The 19,404-nt window shown below is 38.0% G+C and overlaps 1 pseudogene; it reads right to left on the bottom strand.

Moving 5' to 3' along the window:
- Positions 1–9,081, bottom strand: part of LOC128026605 (S1 RNA-binding domain-containing protein 1-like) — a 31,048-nt pseudogene extending 21,967 nt beyond the window's left edge.
- Positions 9,082–19,404: the final 10,323 nt, after the last annotated feature.

The raw sequence follows: 19,404 nt of genomic DNA, 5'->3' as shown, positions 1-19,404 counted from the left end.
ATTACCACATACAGTCTGCCAGCACTGCCTGACATTCCCCTGGAGCCGTCAGGCGAAAGAAAGGAAAGGAGACAGCTAACGGGAACGTCGGGACAAAAGGAAAGGTAGCGAGTGATGGTAGATGGAGGCAACGGATGATGTTTTATGTCTGAATAAGTTGAAGAGTGGGAAGATAGATAGCAGACAGTGCAAATTAAGCTCCTGGTTTAATTGACTTTGCAAAAAGAGCACTGTGGAGATGAAATTTCAAAGGGAATGATATTTTGGAAAAACAAACACATATTTCCAAACACACATATACCCAAAACATACATACATACATACATACATACATACATATATATATATATATATATATACACCTTTATTCAGCAAAGACACAAATTGTGTAATAAAAAAAAAAAAAAAACATTGTAGAAGAAACATTCTAGATCAAATAAATGCAGTCTAGATGAACATAAGAGATTTATTTTTAAAACATTTCAAAGTTTAAAATGCTGGTACTTAAAAGCCCAAAATTTTAAATGGTAGCGTACAATGCACAAAAGTCAGTCAGATGTATGTATGTACAGTATGCAAGTGTACAGTTGTATTATTCAGTAAAAGTTCAGTAAGAGGCAAGTACCAGAAAAATTTAAACTTCAAGGGTCAGATATTTCTTTGCGGAGTGTCTGAGCATTTCACACAACTAAAGATACTAGATCAGTTTCTCCACTTAAGGGAACATTTAAGTATGCAGTTTTATAAGTGTGATTTACTTCAACTAGCACCCTGCTTCTACAAATCACTGGCTGTGACTACCATGACAGAAAACAAACTGTCTGGCACACCCTAGCGTGGCAGTCGATGTCACACTGCCAATGTGGAGATCTCAAATCTTCCACTTTCATTTTAGAATGGAGGTTGAAATGGATCCACTTGTAGAACACTTTGGATGACAATTTTGACACATCATGCTTTGCTGAGAACCACTGAGGCAGACCTGGCAACCCATCTGAGCTGCGCCGAGGGATGCGGAGAGCTGTAATGAAAACCACCATCAGTGTACGCCATAAACGGCCACTTCAGAGCAGTTCTGGGCAGCTCTCCAGTCAGGACCAAAAGTCAACAAACACGAGTCTATCTAGATGGAGAGAGAGACAATCCCAGATCTAGTCTTTATTTGGGTTGGATGAGAACACTTTGGACTGGTTTGGTTTGAAGGACGGTGAGAAATATTTGTTTTTAATTAGAGACAGTCAAATAAGATCCAGATACCATTTAAAACCTGCAAGAGTAACACATTCCAGATCGAAACCATTTCCTTTGCTCCTTTTCTGCATACCTTGCTTCGCAGTTGCTATTTTCGCTCTTAGTGGAGTTTATTGATAAAACTTTCAAATTTCAAGCTGCAATTGCAATAAGACACTAAACAGGAGCCTGATGTGGCCTCAAATAAATGCAGGTTTCATCTTTACACCAAAGCCAATAACTGCAAAGCAACTCTCAGAGGAACACTATCTGCTGTGCTGTCTACTGATCTGCTCTGTATTTAAAAAAAATGGAAAATGTCATACCAATAGGACACATTGAGGGGCTTGAAGAAGCTCTGTTTAATCAGATGTGTAAAGAAGGCCTCAGTCTCCCTGCATGCTTTGCAGTTTCCTATGACAATAGTTTGACAGCTGTTATATATTTTTTTAAGCTATGTAAATTTATGCACAATACAGGTCACAAGTTAAAATAATTAAGTTTTTTTTTTTTTCAGATAATTCAGTCTCTTATGCTCACCAAGACTGCATTTATTTCAATTTTTTAAAAAAACTATAAAAACAATAATGAGAAATATCATTAAATCATAAAAAAAAAAAGGATTCCTATTTAAAAAATAACAAAAAAATGTAGGGTGTCCTTGCTAAATAAAAGTAATCACTTTTGAACTGTAGCGTATCCCCAAAAATAATAAGCAGCACAAACATTGATAGCTGAAACAGTTCAAAATTCAGGTCTGCCATCACAGGAATACATTTCATTTTAAACTATAATTAAATGGGGAAAAAAAAGTTTTTTAAATTGTTACAATATTTTAAAATATTACGTTTTTATTGGATTTGAATAATAATAATGATAAAAAAAAATGCAGCCTTAATAAGAAAACTGTTATCATTATGAGTGCCATACCTGTGTTTGAACATAAGATGGCGCATGTTTTCTGCTTCTTTGTGTTTAGCAGCACCATGCATGGAGATATACCACATCTGTGTGCAAAAACTGACCTGAGGACAGAAAAAAAGGAAGACGATATGTCAGGACAGCAGAGGACGTATGTGACTAGATTTTATGTGGACATCAACTTAACAATATGTTATCATCAAGAAGGTATTGCAGACTCCCATTTTTTTTTCCTCTCCAATTTTTCTGCACTCATCGTCTCCACCTTGTTCCCCTCTCCTCTCAGACAATACGGCTGCCATTTTCTGTCAGACTGAGAGAGGTACTCTAATAGCAAAAGACACCTCAGGAGCCCGGCAGGTCATGTGACTCCACACACACAGACCTGTCACAGTCAAGCTGGGTCTGCATGTGGTGCAGCTGCAGGGCAGAGGGCAAAACATGGCAATGCTACCTGACACACACCCGCAAGGCCGATAAGTCGCCTGGACGCAGGGCACACACAGGGCACAGCGTGCCATTCCTCCCACCGAGAGGGCATAACAGGCATTCACATCACACCTGCCACTCAGACACTCTCCTTCATCAAAATATGCTGCACTAAACTAAAGATGATTACTGCACATTAAAAGTCAAAAATTAAGACTATGTTCATCCTTTTCAAGATTAGTCTGTATTTGGTGATTACAAAGTTTTCAAAACATCACATTAAATTTAACATAATCCATTTTTAAATTGACTGAATTAAATCACTGAAGGTGCTTCTGAAATTAGTGAGTGTGCTCTAGCCTTAAAGTAGGCTTACATACACTGAACAAAATTATAAATGCAACACTTGTTTTTGCCCCCATTTTTTTCATAAGCTGAACTCAAAGACCTCCACATCCAGCATCTTCACCTCCAAGATCGTCTGAGACCAGCAACCCGGACAGCTGCTGAAACAATCGGTTTGCATAACCAAAGAATTTCTGCACAAACTATCAGAAACCATCTCAGAGAAGCTTCTTTTGCATGCTCGTCATCCTCATCGGGGTCTTGAGCTGACGAACACAGCTTTTACAGGTTTGGAACGACATGGGGGTAAGTGATTAATGACAACATTTTCATTTTGTGGTGAAGTAACCCTTTAGTTTGTGTTCCAAAGATGAATTAAGGTCTTGAACGACATGAGGGTGAGGAATCAATGGCAGAATTGTCATTTTTGGGTGAACTAGCCCTTTAAGAAATGGGGTATGAGGCACAATTGAAGGAGCTACATCAATTTCAAAAACTGTGGCTTATCAATGTCTGCCAGTTTAAAAGTCAGTTGCCAACTCCTTGCCCATTAAACAGGCAACAGCACTGGGCCAGACCAGGAGGTAGAGAGGCAGAAGATGTGGTGTAGTACATGAGTGGGCATTGTGGGTGTGTGCTGACCTGACACTGACACACCACCTACAGAAGTCCTTCTTCACCCAGTCAGGGATGTTGACCTTCACTGTCAGAAACTTCAGATTCTCCCCACGGTTAAAAGCTAACGTCTGAAACAAGAGAGTAACCTGTAAAGACAGCCGACACAAGGCAAGGCACGGTAGCGCACCGTCGGTACCACCCCCTCCCATTCTCTCCTAAAACTAGTCCGCGCGCACCAAGAGATGCACTCATGTCGCACCAAAAGCTCCGTGCCTCTCTAACTTCTTCTCCCTTACTGGCCCTCTAAGGGAAAGAGGCATTCTGTGAAGCAAATAGTTTTAAGTATCTGACCTTTTCTGAGGAAAACCTTTTGAAAGGAATCAAGAGGGAAGAGATGACCCATCAATTTGGACTCCAAGCGGAAGAACTGAGATGACAAATACCAGCAACCCCCTACACAAAACACCCACCCCACCACAGAACAGCAACCGCCCCTTTGCACCGCTCAACAGCTAATGGCCCGATTAAGATGTAAATTAATGTAGCCAGAAATATGATGAAAATTAGATTTCCATACTTTGTCATTTCAATACCCAAAGGCAGATGTTTACTTGGGTTTTTTTATGCAATGTTTATCACATTTGAAGTTTTGCATGAGATGAGGGAAATGTCAAAACAGATATCAAAGCTTTCTCCATGCCCTGTGTCATTTCCAACTTGGCCTTGTGTAGTTAATGCATATCTTTTAATGCATACATTAAACTGGTCTGAATCATGTCATGAGAAAAATTACCATTGAGAGGAAACACAAACATCCTAAAAAAAATACATGCGAGCATAGCTTTGTAGATTAATGGAGGACAAAATTTCTACCAATAAACAGTTGTCAAAAACATGATATATAAGAAAATTCACTTCTGCTTGCCATCACACGGCCAGTATTACAATTATGTTTGTCACACACAGTGCATTAAAGGCTGATAAATTGGAAAAAGAGAGAAAGTGGTTAAAAATAAAGATTAAATTTAACAAGCAAGATCTGCAATATTTCACAGATTTTTTTCACGGATACGAGTTTAGTGTCATATTTCAGACTCAACAGTCCAGGACATGACATTTAAAAAAATAAAGGAGAGGGAAAAGTTTAGTCTAAATATTCAACATATCATTTTCCTCAATAACAATGAAATCATAATTGGAAAAATGTGAGGAACTGAAGAGACAGAAATGAATATTATTTTAAAGACTGAGCTATTCCGATTCAATATTTTTTCTCCAAATAAAGTTTCTCCACTGCCGTAGAACAGAGCAATAGAGGATGGCCTCTACAAAAACAGAAAGATTAGATGAATTTTGCACTTCCTATTTTTTGCATGTACAGAAAAACAAACATACACAACTTGGGGCTCAGAATTCATCAATGGTCATTGTCCATACAAAATAAATACAATCTCTTTTAGCAAGGGCAGCTTTGTTTTATAAAAAAGAAAAAAAAAAACTTTTGATGTTTAGCACCGATTACATTGTAGTCAGTCTATCATAAGCTCAAACAAACAAGCAGAAAGCAAAAGCACATTTAATTTGTTACAAACTGATAAGATTTGGTAGATTTTTGCACTTTTTAGTGAGTGTGCTAGAGGAAAAAAGCAGTCAATTCCATTTGTATTTGTCTTTTAATGAACTTTTAAAAAACAAAAACTTTTGTGAATTTTGACACTTGAAATGTATGTTTACAGCATAAATATGACAAAGACAAAACAAAAATAACAACACTCATTTTCATTTGTACATGTTTTTGGAACATGTATGAATTTGAATTTTTAATTTAAATTTTAAATTTGGTTTTGAACAAAAAAAAATAATAACAATAAAAAACCTTTAATAAAACCAGTATTACACAGAATCAAATAAAGACAGGACCTCAGTTGAGACGGAATCAGATTAAGAAACCTCATGCCACAAATAAGCCAGATACAGCCCCTGAAAGCTTTCAAAAGTAGGCTTCTTGGTTGAAACAATATTCTAAATGTTCAAAAATAAAGCAAAGCAGCCACATAAGTAAAAGAACACCAGTAGAGTTTATATATTTTGAGGAATAATAAAAACACATTGAAGGAATGTAGGAAGAAATTTTACAACAGCTGGTTAAACCAATAATGTAAACAGTTTGATAATTAACTTTCTGCCTAATTTACACATACTGCATAAATGCAACCTCTGTTAATGATGGAGTCACTAAGACCAATCGGTTCACCCTTACAATACGAGCACACCCTTAACCCCCCAACACACACACACACACACACATCTGTCCTTAATACACTCTCACAAGTAATGTGTTAAATTAAACAAGCAAGTATGTCTGCATACACATGCCTCCTGTCAAAATACATTCCATACTCTTCTCTAGGAAAATCATGAAAAGGTTCATTTTAGCCGGAGTGTGACAGCTCACAGGTCACGGCAAACTAAAAATTAACACTCACTGACAATCCACGTCAGCAGATTAACAACGGGTAAACTGTGTGCTTCACAGGAGATCTCACGACACTCATTCACTCACTCATTCGGCCCGTCTTTCGCTCTTTGTCTCTCTCCCTCGCCTCCCTTTCCCCCTCCTTTCTCACAGAGCCCATGAGCGGCTGTCATCATGAAGCAGTGTCTGTCAATCCTAGCCTTTAATCCACAGGCACGTGGATGGGGACGTGTCACATATGTTAAGAGGGGGAGATCGGGAATGACTGGGGGACAGGGAACAGGGTGAGAGCGATGAATAGAAGGAGGAAAGGATGACAGAGTCACTGTGACACGTGGCCCACAACCAAATCTGAGTGAGTAAACGGGTAGCCATGAAGTGAGAGAGGGGGAAGGGGACACCCTTGACACAAACACAAACAGTTAAACAGCACTGACAGATGAGCTTTAAAGAGTGGCACGAGGACCTGTGTATATGGTGCAAAACTGTGTGTGTGTGGAGTGGTGGATTGTGTCTGAGTGTGTCAATAGCTGTCAAAGGTTTGGACACACCTGCTCACGGTTTATTATGACTTTCGTACTATTTTAAAATAATCCATCAGTCATCAAAACTAAATAACACAAGTATTAAAAAATTCAGTTTTTAGGATTTTAAGGTTTTTAAGATAACAAAAAAAAAAAAAGTACTTTAGACAAGGTTGTCCAAAATATTCGACTTGTAGTTAATGCATAATGAGTAGTCATGCATTTCAAGTCCTGGACATCAATATTTTAATGATTCAAATTACTAAAAATGTATTCTGTTTTGTTTTTGTTTGTTTTGTTTTTTAATAAAGCTGGAATAATATAAATATTAGATGTAAAACTTTAAAATGTGTTGCCTTGGTCAATTGAAATAAGTTAAAGTACAAAAAAAAATCTATACAGAAACATACACACACACATCTGTCCTTAATACACTCTCACAAGTGATGTGTATATATATATATATATACCCTAATAAAAAGCAAATAACAAAAATACTATAACAAACAAAAATTAGAAAGAAAACTAAAAATATTAAATAAAAGCTAATACAAAATATTAATAATTATAATAAATAATACTGATACTACCACCTTATTTGCTTTTGGGACCTAAAGGAGTGCTTGGACCAGGAAACAGTGATATGTGCCATCAGATTTAATAACCAGCTAAAGAATATGAATCACGCTCACAATTTCCAGATTCTTATCCCAATCATTTGCTGTTCTCTGATCCAATATTTATAAAAATAATTATATATATTTATATAAAAACTTTTTAATTATTATTTCATCTGGGAATGAAAAGTAGTTTTAACGTCTCATTGTGGAAAAGTCTTGTGGAATATGCAATATCAGAAAACAAGAACAGGCCTATGACTGCAAATGATATCCCAAACTTCTATAAAAAAAAAAAAAAAACAGGTTTAGAGATCTGAAAGTATCCTGTCTGTAGAGCAAATCTGGTATGACAACATAAAGACGTGCACATACCTGAAATTGCTGGATGCGCTGAACATCGCAGGTGAAGTCAGTACACAGACTGGATTGGCGATGTCCTTTGGTTTGCTCTTCTGATTGTTCTGCTGACAAGTGAATGGCCACCGCACTCCTGTTACACCTGAGAACAAACATACATGCAGAGACAAACACACACTTATATTTGTGCCTGACAGGCTAGAAAATGTATGGGGAGATCCAAATAATAAGAATAGAGTGAGACAAACAGACTAATAGATAACAGAAAAATAATTAATTAAGATAATAAAATAATGAGTTTGCTCAAGTAATCAGTGTCTCACCATGACTGGACATAAGTTAGTGTCTCTTTGTCCTTTGCTATCAAATCTGCCAGGATCTCCTTCACACCAGTGGCCACCTTATCCAGGGTCGACAACCCTACAGACAGCTGAAATCATACCAACATTCACACTCATCAGTGGCCCTGCATTAATTTATGAGGACTGCAGTTTTTTGATGGAATATTTGCAATTTTGTCCCCAGATTGTTTAGTAGTACAAATCCCATATAGTTAATATACGATAATATTTAAACCTCATGCATAATAATGTACATAAATGAGAGAAATGCCTGAAAAAAAAGTCACAATGCTACTTAAATCACTGCCTTTATATGTTAATGTCAACGGTCCATGGGTAAGCAGAAAACAACACAAAAATCCTAAAGTACTTTGCTGCCCTCTATTGACTCAATGTCTTTTATCAATCTTTTTATTTTGTTCAGTAATTCAGGCAGCAAAGATAAAAATGTAAACAACTCATATTAAAATAATACATGGAAGTGATGATGTTGGGACCATTGATCAGTTTCAGAAAGCATCAGTGTTAATTGAATGTACATTCTGGTTGAGTTGTGAACCATGGGGTCGTAACAACAGGCTGGCTGCTGTAAGTATGCAGAAGGCTGATGATACCTTTGGTGTTGGGCTGTATTGAGGAATGCAGAATCACCAGACAATAACATTCAAAACCTGATCTCTGCTGCCATCTACAGGTCACATTTGGTTTCAGCAGGCTAATCAAGGTAATTGAAGCTAAATTATAGTCACATGAAAATATAAGGATGCCTTTTTTGCCACTGGTGATATCCATCTACTAAAAGCATTTTGAAGTAATTGCAAGGAACCAGTCATGACGTACGATCCAAATAAAATCTATCCAAGCTGTTTCTATAAAATTATTAAATAAAAGCTTTGTCCAACAACAACAAATTCTGTTCCTTTGAATATAAAAATATCCAAGTTAAATATGCAACTATATCAACTAAAGCCTGTTACTTAAAACATAAAGTGAGCGCTAAATAGTAGATCAATTTGAAATGAAAAATAATTTCCTTTGTTTTCTCCTTTTTTCATTGTGCACTTCCAGTGTCTTACCGTAACTCTTCAAGAGTCAGCTGCACATCTCAAACAGCATCAGCATCCATATGGTTGATGAGCTCCTTTCTATAGCGCACCATAATGGCTCCTCTTTTTTCACCTTGGGGAAAGCTGACTGGATGATGGACACTCATCAGGCATATCTCCTGGGACAGCTCCTTTATGACTGCTCAAGTTAATGGACAACCTCTAAAATGAAGCAAAATGTTGAAATTAAACTGATTTCTGCTGATGTCAGTCAGGATGGATCATTGAATAAAACGTCATTTAGAAAAACAAGAATTGCAATATGCCGCAGTGGAAATCTAAGCACAGTTAACGACTTGTCTCTTCTTTGACCGTCACATGCTGCGGTGACTCCTCAGTTTGTCTCTCTGTTTTAGTCTTCTCCTTCTTCACTTTAGAGACTTGTTCAGCTCTCGGCTTCCTCTCTGCTTTAGGTTTGGGTTCTTTTGGCTTAGGCTCTTTAGGTTTGGCCGCACTCTTGGTCACTTTCCTCTAACTCCTCACTGTCATTTCTTTGAATGCCTGTCCTCTAACAAGAAAGCAGTTTTATTTCATCCAGCATTCAGGGAGAATAAGAAAATTTGAATACTGTATTTCTATATGTTACGACCCTATAGTTTTTGTGTTTTGGTTTGTGTGTGTCTGCCCAGGTTGCTGCTGATTGGTTCCTGCAGACTCATTGCTGTTGCCCTCTGATTGGTCTTCGCTCCTTTAAAAGAGATGACAGCATTTCCTTTAGGGGGGGGGCGGCCATTTTGTGAACCATGCTGTTTGTACGGTGCTTGTGTTGTTTTACCCCCATTTGTTGGATATTCCTCTGAGCTTGATGTTTCTTTTTTTTTTTTTTTTTTTTGGATGGGTAATTTAGAGGGTTTAATATTTAGAACATTTTGTTTATTATTTTGGCACTGTCAGCTCCTGAAAGTGAACTTCCAAATAAAATTCAAAAGAAGTTTATGGTTCACGCTTGTTTTTTTTCCCATGTTACGCTCTACCCCTAGACGGGGCGTAACACTATATGATTCAAAAAAAGGACTATTTTTTTACACAAACAGTTAATGACTGCTTAAAAATGTTCTGTGGTTAAAGAGCAATAGTCTGACACACGTGAGTATGTTTTCAACACTGTTAGTCATCTTCTGTCGCTGGTTCTGTATAGCGTTACACCTTTGCTGTTCATGTCCTTCGAAGCATCTTTGTGTGGAAAAACAACGAGTGAAAACAAACTAAGTTAAATGACAATAACAAATAAAGAAACCTGGGACAGTAAAACCTCTCAACGTGCCGTCCCTACGCTCTAACATTGACTGTCTCGCAGCAAACAGCGCTTCGAGCAGCATTGGATCGGGCTGTAATTCCAAAGTGAAAAAAATAAAAAAATAAAAAAAAACCCTCAGACACTCTGCACAATCCAGCTTTCAGAATTCGAGGGGCAATTCAAGGGTCCTACACAGATGACCCGTTTATGACAGCTCGCACAGCCGCCGCTTTTCGTTAGCGGCAGAGCCCGATGTTCAATTCGTTGGCCTAATTCCTGCCGTGGACACGTTTCAGGATTATACACAATGGGACGCAATGGCTTTTATGCATACACTTCCCCTGTGCACGAATGCCGCAGGTTTTTCCATGCACGGACATTTAATGTGTATTACAGCATTGCAGAAAGTGGAAATTTTGAGACCGCTAGTATGGTTTCGGGCCGTGTGGAACGCTTGCCCGGCATTTCTCAATGGGTGTTACACACAATTTGTCACGGATACACTATTCAGTTTTTTAAGAGGCCCGCCTCTTTCCGCTGAATTCTTTCCACGGTGGTAAACCAATGGAAATAGCGGAGTTGCGACAGGAGATGTCAACTCTGCTGAGCAAAGGGGCTATAGAAGACGTACACCCCTCTCAGATGGAGGCAGGGTTTTTACAGCCGTTATTTTGTAAAAAAAAAGAGAGACTGCGGATTGTGACCCCGTACTTCTCAAAATGCATGGATGCAGCTCTGGCCCCGTTGCGGCTCCAGGGCGTCCATGTTTGAACCACTTAGACGATTGGCAGGTTTTAGCGCAATCGCAGACTCAAGCACATTCTCATCAGGTTCTTGTGCTGAATCACTTAAGAGCCTGGGCTTACACACGAATTTTCAGAGAAGTGTTTTATCTCCTCTCAACGGATAACCTTTCTGGCAATAGAATTGGACTCTCGCGCGATGACAGCCAAGCTTTCTCTCTCGCGCGCTCAGTCGATTGCGTCATGCGTGTGGCGCTTCAAAGTGGGTCGCACAGTGACAGCGAGATTGTGCCTCAGTCTTTTAGGTCTAATGGCAGCGGCATTCCCCGTAATTTGTCTGGGGTTACTTCACATGCGCCCTTTTCAGTGGAAAAATGGGCGAAAAGATGAAATATTTCACCCCGTTGTCTTCCGCATCGGACGATTTCGGTGACACGGAGTTGTGTGATGTCGTTAAAACTATGGATGCCAACCGAATTTCTCCTACCGGGGTTCGGCTGGGGATTTGTGCTTTCCCAGAGACCGTCACAATGAATGCGTCTTTGACTGGTTGGGGAGCTGTTTGTCAAGGGCGACCATCCCACGGAGTGTGAACAGCGGCACAACGCAGTTGGGATATAAACAGGTTGGAATTACTGGCAGTTTTTCTGGCTCTCCGGTAATTCGCGAATCTGCTGATCGGCCGTCTTGTGCTGCTTAGATCAGACAACACAGCGGTTGTGTCATACCTGAATCATCAGGAAGGATTACGCTCTCGCCCCCTGTGCAGGCTGGCGAGACATGTTCTTCTTTGGTCTCAGAACAAATTTCTGTCGATCCGAGCTGTTTATGTCCCCGGACGTTTGAACTTCGGAGCAGATATGCTATCCAGACAGGCTCTGGAACAAGGGGAATGGAGATTACACCCCAAACGATGAATCTCTTATGGCCTACGCATTGCCCACTATGCTTCTCCCCATCGCCCCCGGGGCTTTGCTGCGTTAGCTCACAGTTGGCCCAGGACCAGTCTGTATGTTTTTCCCCGATTCATTTGATCCCAGCGGTATTATCCTAATAAGGCTGGACGGAGTGGAACAGCTACTACTGGTGACTCCGCGATGGCACACGCAGCCGTGGTTTGCGGACCTGATCAGTCTGTTAGCCGGCTCTCCATGAAGTTTCCCCTCAGACAGGATTTATTATCACAAGCACAGGGACTGATTTGGCACCCGAGGCCAGATCTTTGGAAACTGTGGGCGTGGCCTCTGAGCAGAGTGAGTTGGTATGTCCCGGTCTTTCTGAATTCTAGAGCAGCTTCTACGAGACGCTTATATGCTTTCAAGTGAAGACTGTTTACGACCTGGTGTGAAAATCGTAATGTGGATCCAATTTACTGCCCTGTGGTTTCAGTGCTGGAGTTCCTTCAGGATCGTTTTTCGAATAGAGTGACGCCAGTCACTCTAAGGTTTACGTGGCAGCTATTCAGCTTACCACAGATATATAGACGGTACCTCAGTGGACCGTTATCCACTGGTTTCTCGTTTCATACAGGGTGCGTGACGGCTGAGGCCTTTCCGCCCCGTGCGAGTCCTTCATGGGATTTATCCATTGTGTTGCAGGGTTATTAGGGCATCTGTTGAGCCCTTGGAAACTGTACCAGTTAAAATCCTGACTCTGAAGACACTTCTTATGGCTTTATCCTCCCTCAAAAGAGTTGGGGATTTACAGGCTCTTTCTGTCTCACCCTCGTGCATGGAATTTGCACCGGGATCTATGTAGGTGTTGTTGCGACCGAGGCCTAATTATGTTCCTAGGTCGCATCTAATCCCTTTCGCTCTCAGCAAATGGTCCTAGAAGCTTTATCCCCTGCTGAGGCTATTTGGCCAATAGGATTGGCGGGATGGTATAGGGCTGGTATAGACATTCATCACACCGAAGGTGTTCCCATACGTGGTGACGTCACCGCAGCATCTCGTTCCCTATTCAGGGAACCATGGTTACATACGTAACCGAGATGTTTTCTCTTGTTTGGTGGGTGTGTCAGAACTGCAGTCCAATCAGCAGCAACATATAAAGCATGCGGTATTAAAGCCCTTGTCAAAAAATCCTAAAGGATTCCAATAAGAAAACTGTACAGGATTCTAATTGGATTTTCTATCATATTTTGGAACCAGTCCTACAGGATTCTGATAGGAATAGTCTTGTAGGACAAGACATAAATATCCTGTAGGATCAGTCCTATAGGATTTTAATGGGATCCAGTTGGGTGACTGTTTATATGGGATTTTTTTTTTATTCTAAAGGTACACTTTTCCATTGTATTTGTTTTATGAACAAATAGTACTTGCAGTTTGCCTAAACTCACCCTGATGTAGACATTGTTCATTGTACGTTGCACAACCTTCAGTAACATTGTAAAAAACATAAGAGGTGATTTGTGCAGCAATACAGCATTAGTGCAAAAATTTCTAAGGGACTGATAATGGATTGATCACACACACACAATATGTAGCACTTGTGCTTCCAATGTAAATATACACTAAACCAGTTCTAGACCCAAAAAGAGAGGAACATATCTAGAGTGAGGAGGAACATATAAAGTGTATACAGGAGACCAGAAGTTGAATATAAAAATAACACTTTACTGTAACAATAATAATAATAATAGCAAATACAATCACATCACAACACAGAACAATAAAACATCAAACAATATGTAGAATATGATATTGTAACTCAGTATAATACACCTCAAAGGGAACTTAAACTGTTCATTTCATGTAATAAAGTACTATTTGTGTGTAATGTAAAAACAGAGAAAAAAAAAACAAATATATTGTATCAAATATATTCCAAAGCAATCACTAATGCTCTGTCAAATGAACATACGATTACTTCCTGGTTTTAGATAAGCCAGCTCAGTCATTTCGAGTCGTACTGTGCTTTAAGGGGAGAGCACTTTTCTCAGCTTCTCTACAAAATCTATTCACAATTTGAAGAAAATCTTTGTTAATCTAAGAGGACCAAACATCCACATTTACCATTTCAGAAATGACAAACGCGAGTGTTAAATATTACGCCGGTAAATCTGCTAAATTTTTCTGGACTCATTGCTTCGATTGACAGTAATAACGGAAGACGCCATCTATTCTCTTGTCATGCGTGTCTTCATGTACACACAAATATCACGGGAGAACTGTATCATGTCAAACTTTTTAACTGGAACATAGAACCTAACCTGCACAACAGAACATATTAATCCATCAATACAAATAAAGCGTACACAAAACCGTAAAGCACAATTCAAAACGCTCAAAATGTTGGCAGAACAGGCATTTTGTACTCGCTACTTCAGTGTTTTATACAATTACATTTTATTATAAATGGCATACATTATTATTTCATTAATATCAGTTGTTAAATTAGCTTTTGCTATCTAAAGTTAATGGCAAACAGCAGATACAGTAACGTTAACTAGATCAACAACTCAGCAACAGATATAATTACTTCAACCAAAATTGTTCGTTTGGGATGCAGCTCAGATAAGTATAATTATTTCTTCCTTTTTAGAGTCTTTCAATACATTTTTAACAAGTTTAACAACGTTAATCACTCGATGTGTCAGCTTCCTCACCTGACCGTTCCCGTTCAAATTATGCACGCTACAGTGTCACGCGCGCTACTACGTTGGGATTTCTTAAAGGGGAAGCGTCACGACAATACCATTATTGTGGTATTGTCACAATACCATTGTGTTTTTATGAATTCTTAGTCACATGTAATACATTTTAACTTATTCGGATATTATATCAATTAAAATATTTTCCTTACTGTATTTTGATATATATATATATGTGTGTGTGCAGTGGCGTAGCCAGGGGAGGGGCCATGGGGGCACTGGCCCCTCCTGAAAACTGATTGGCCCCCCAGTGTGCCCCCACATTTCTACTTGTCTGTCACTCACAAATTCAAATTATAATCTTTCAGTTTAGTAAATAACTCATCTGTACTTTTACTTCGTTACTGTGAGCGACGCCCCTCTCGTTACTTTATCTTAATGCAATAAATGTTATAAATGCTTCAGTTTATTCCAAACGCGCCGTCTACTTTTCTCTGGGCAATGAGCGATGCCCATTCGCCAATGATTCATTCTTTTGAGTCAATTCTGTTCAAAGGCTTGATCAAACCAATTGGCAAACGAGTGAATTGGTTCATGAATCAGTTTGAATGATTCGTTCAGTTCCCTGCCTCACGCACTGAGCGTCTGAAGCGGTTCACTCAGAGTTGTAACGTTTAGCATCAACAGCGTTGAAAACGGGACTATGGAACTGCACTGAATTGAAAGCAAATCTGCAAAGGCTATTATTTGCTTGCGATGGAGATCCTTATTAGATGAACACCGCGTGTGCTGTCTACTGTTTAACAGGTAATAACTTGGGCTACATTCGATTACAGTACACGATACCACTATGACAGTAGTTTGTTGTACGTGTGTGGCTTATAACAGAGGGGAGTCAAGTTGAATGCAGCTTCCAAAAGACAAAAAATAGCCGATTAAGATTGTATTAATTTTAATTCAATCACACCGGTGCGAGTACGTTCAGCAAGTCATATCATCAGCTGTTAAATTCAGATCTGTGATCGCTTGCTGGCGCTGAGCCAGAGATAGATGCGTTTTACAGCGTTGCGCATTATAACCAATCACACACGGTTCGTTTGAATGCATTGGCCAATCAGAGGTGTTCCGATGAGTCATCGCTGAAATGCCGGTGCTTCCTTCACTCGCTCGCTGACTGAATACCTCTTTCTGGCGAATTCTCTCGTCAGAAACAACAAAGTGCAGATGTGTGTACGAATCTATAATTAAGATATTGATTTCACAGTGTTAACAGTTTCAGTGATTTTAATGGGAGTTTCTGAGAGTGATTGAAATCTAGACTGTCAGTGAAAATGATCTTTAATAATGTTAATGTTATTTGCTCTCTTTCTGAACAATGAAAGATTAGTAGCAATATTTATATCACATTAACTTTCAATGTTAAATTCACATTTAATATAAAGTCAGTCGTATTAAAAATATGTTATGGCATGAAACCTATATCTGTTACTTAAGTAAACAGACAGGGTTTTATAATAAATTGCAGTAAAGGCTGATGAAATATATACATTTACACACGCACACATACATTACATACATTTATCTATATATCTAAATAAAAATAGGCTCCGTATATATGACCCAAAGTAACTAACTACTTGAGTAGATTTTTTATCCGATACTCTTTTACTCTTACTCAAGTAACTATTCAAGACTAGTACTTTTACTTTTACTTGAGTAAATATTTCTAGAATTACTTTTACTTTTACTTGAGTAAAGTTTTTGGGTACTCTACCCACCTCTGGACACATGCAAAAACATCGTTTTTTTTACTGGTCAATTTTGAGATTTGGGCCTGTTTGTCTTCAGTAACATATCTTCTTTCAGACTTGTGGTGAAAAAAAAGTCCAAAATACACATATAGGTCTTTATTTTTCTACACCTTTAGTCTATTTGCGTCTGTAGATTCCTAATAAATTCAGTTGGCGTTCTAAATCACCATGGTGCTCCGCGATTGCTGTTTTATAGGATCCACATATTTTACATGTTAAACTAAAGCTACCTTTTTGAACAAGTAGCTTTCTAACAAAGTATGGATATATGATATTTTTAAATCAATATGCTCAAGATTAATTAGCCTTGACATAAGTAGATTTTGTTTATTCGTCAATGCAAATTTACTGCAACTGCTGCTATGCAAATTGAATGGGACGTGGATAATAAACAAAAACATATTATGAAATTATATAAAATTTATAGTAGTTATATTAATTAATTAATTGTGTATTTATTTCTATGAATTATTAATGTTATTCTGATTATTATTATTTGTGAGTTGTACACTATTCATACATTGGATTCTTTTATTTATTACAGTTTTTCTTTCACTTTTGTAAAGTGAAAAGTTAATACAAATTGTATTTGATTTTTTTTTTTTAGAGCAGTGAATAACTGCTATTAAAATATAATAGGGTATCACTGTTTATTACTGATTTTAAAGGTTACTGAACTCTTGAAATGATTTGGATATACAGTTCAAACAACACAAGATTGGCCCCTCTGTATTAATCGTGGCCCCTCTTGTGCCCCCCAGTTGAAAAAATCCTAGAATCGCCCCTGTGTGTGTGTATATGTAGGCTGCATTTGTATGGGTTACAAATACACACACACACACACACATACACAGTGCTACTCTAAAAAAGTTAAGTTACTCTTAAAAAGTAATTAACAGAAGATCCTACAGGACAAAGTGAATTTCCACTTGAAAATCACAATGTCCAATACAAATACAATAAACAATAAAAGATCACATGAAAAAATTAAATCCCATTAAATTAAACACAATATCCAATAAGATTCTAAACATCAAATAAAATCCTACAGGACAAAGTGAAATTCCATTAAAATGAATCAGAATGTCCAGTAGGATTCTAAGAATCCAGTAAGATCCAATAGGACAAAGTGAAATTCCATTAAAATCAATCAGAATGTCCAATAGGATTTTAAGAATCCAGTAGGATCCAATAGGACAAAGTGAAATTCCATTAAAATGAATCAGAATGTCCAGTAGGATTCTAAGAATCCAGTAAGATCCAATAGGACAAAGTGAAATTCCATTAAAATCAATCAGAATGTCCAATAGGATTTTAAGAATCCAGTAGGATCCAATAGGACAAAGTGAAATTCCAATAGGATTTTTTGACAAGGGAGTGAACTCACACAATGTCTTCAAGGAAAATAATGTAAAAATGTGTTCGTTGCAGCTCGGTATATGCAACAACTGAGGATGTTAGAAGACATGTTTGTCGTAAGTTTTATTGTAAAAATATAGGATATCAACATAATGATGTAGTTGTTTATGACATTTGGTATAGAAATAAACAATGGTAATTAAGTGTTTTTCCTACAAATGAGAAAGAAAATACAGGGTATTAAAACCGTTTGAACTACAAATAAAGTCAGTATGTGAGGCTAAATAGATGGCTCCGAAAATTCTTCACAAAGAACACAAATAATGGCCTTCTCAGCTGCCATAGTTGCAACACTTGCGTCATCAGAACAGTGTGTTCAACGCATCACCGTTTCGGTTTAAAAAAACGTTGTGCAACGTTTTGTCGGGGCTGAACGCAGCCCAGGTCTGTTCAACAAAATAATAGTCCTCTAACGTTACTATGGCTACCGATTCTTAAACTGTGCAGGGCAGGTCCTGTTGGGCTTTCTTCTCTGCAACTTTACGCGTTTCACAGAAATCTTTACATCAGAAATATTAAAGTCTGCCACCAGCCCGTTTTATTTAGCGGTGCGGAGTTAAATCTGTGTGGTGAAGCTGAGCGGGAGAGGATCACTGACCAGTGTTCGGTCAGCAGTCAGAACTTGGGTACCGATGATGGGGAAATACATTTTTACTGAAAATGACCCGCGAGTATGATTGACAGGACGATAGCGGAGACAATCAAAAGCGCAATATAACTTCTGTTAACAAAAACATAAATATATATATTTTTTTAAATATAAGTGACTTTGTCTTTGTTTTAATCAAATAATTGTGAACCACAAACCGAGCCTTCGTGTTAAAGGGCGATTTATTTATATATTTTATAAATATATTTTATTTATTTGTTATAATATGGGTATTTTATGTCACCCCTCTTATTAGTTTGATTGTAGTAGGCTATACGCGAATTTTATTTATTTATTATTGTACTATTTTACTGTTGTTTTTTTAATTAATAATATGTCATAACAACTTAAAAAGATTACAATCTACAGAAGAGATTAACAAATAACATTGGTGTTTTCATAAGTTAACTAATCAATGGGAAAATTTCCTCACCTGCACAACCCTATTCTTAATGTTGGCTACAGGTTACAGATTTAATGTTGAGCACATAATGGTAAAGGCTTCTTAAATACCATTACACTCAGTTGAAGAGTCAAGAAGGATGTGTTAATTTACTGTAGATTTCAATCTGTCATTAGTTGGTGACCCGGTGTAATTATAATAACATAAATAAAAACAAATACACGTAATAGGCTATGTCTGCCAAACACATCTGCTTTTCCTCTAGATCACTTTACAGTGTGATGGAAATAAACTTTTCTTAAAGCGTGTTGTATATCACCACAGCTTTATTGGCACCCTTCTATGTGTTGTATACTGTAATAGACAATTGTCCTGCAAAATGATGTTTTGTAAAAAAAAAAAAAAATTGCGAGCAAATGTCGAATTGTGTTTTGAAATTTAAATCAACAACGTAAGAGGCTTCAGGCTGTCTGATGAACTCTGTACAGTATGAACAAACACCCAGCTTTGCAGTATAGGTGGCACAGATGTACTTTACACACTTTCTATTGCAGCTCAAAGGAGGCACTGTGAATTT

Source organism: Carassius gibelio, chromosome A13, assembly GCF_023724105.1.
Source record: "Carassius gibelio isolate Cgi1373 ecotype wild population from Czech Republic chromosome A13, carGib1.2-hapl.c, whole genome shotgun sequence".
Lineage (NCBI taxonomy): Eukaryota > Metazoa > Chordata > Actinopteri > Cypriniformes > Cyprinidae > Carassius > Carassius gibelio.
This window is presented reverse-complemented; position numbering and strand designations above follow the sequence as displayed.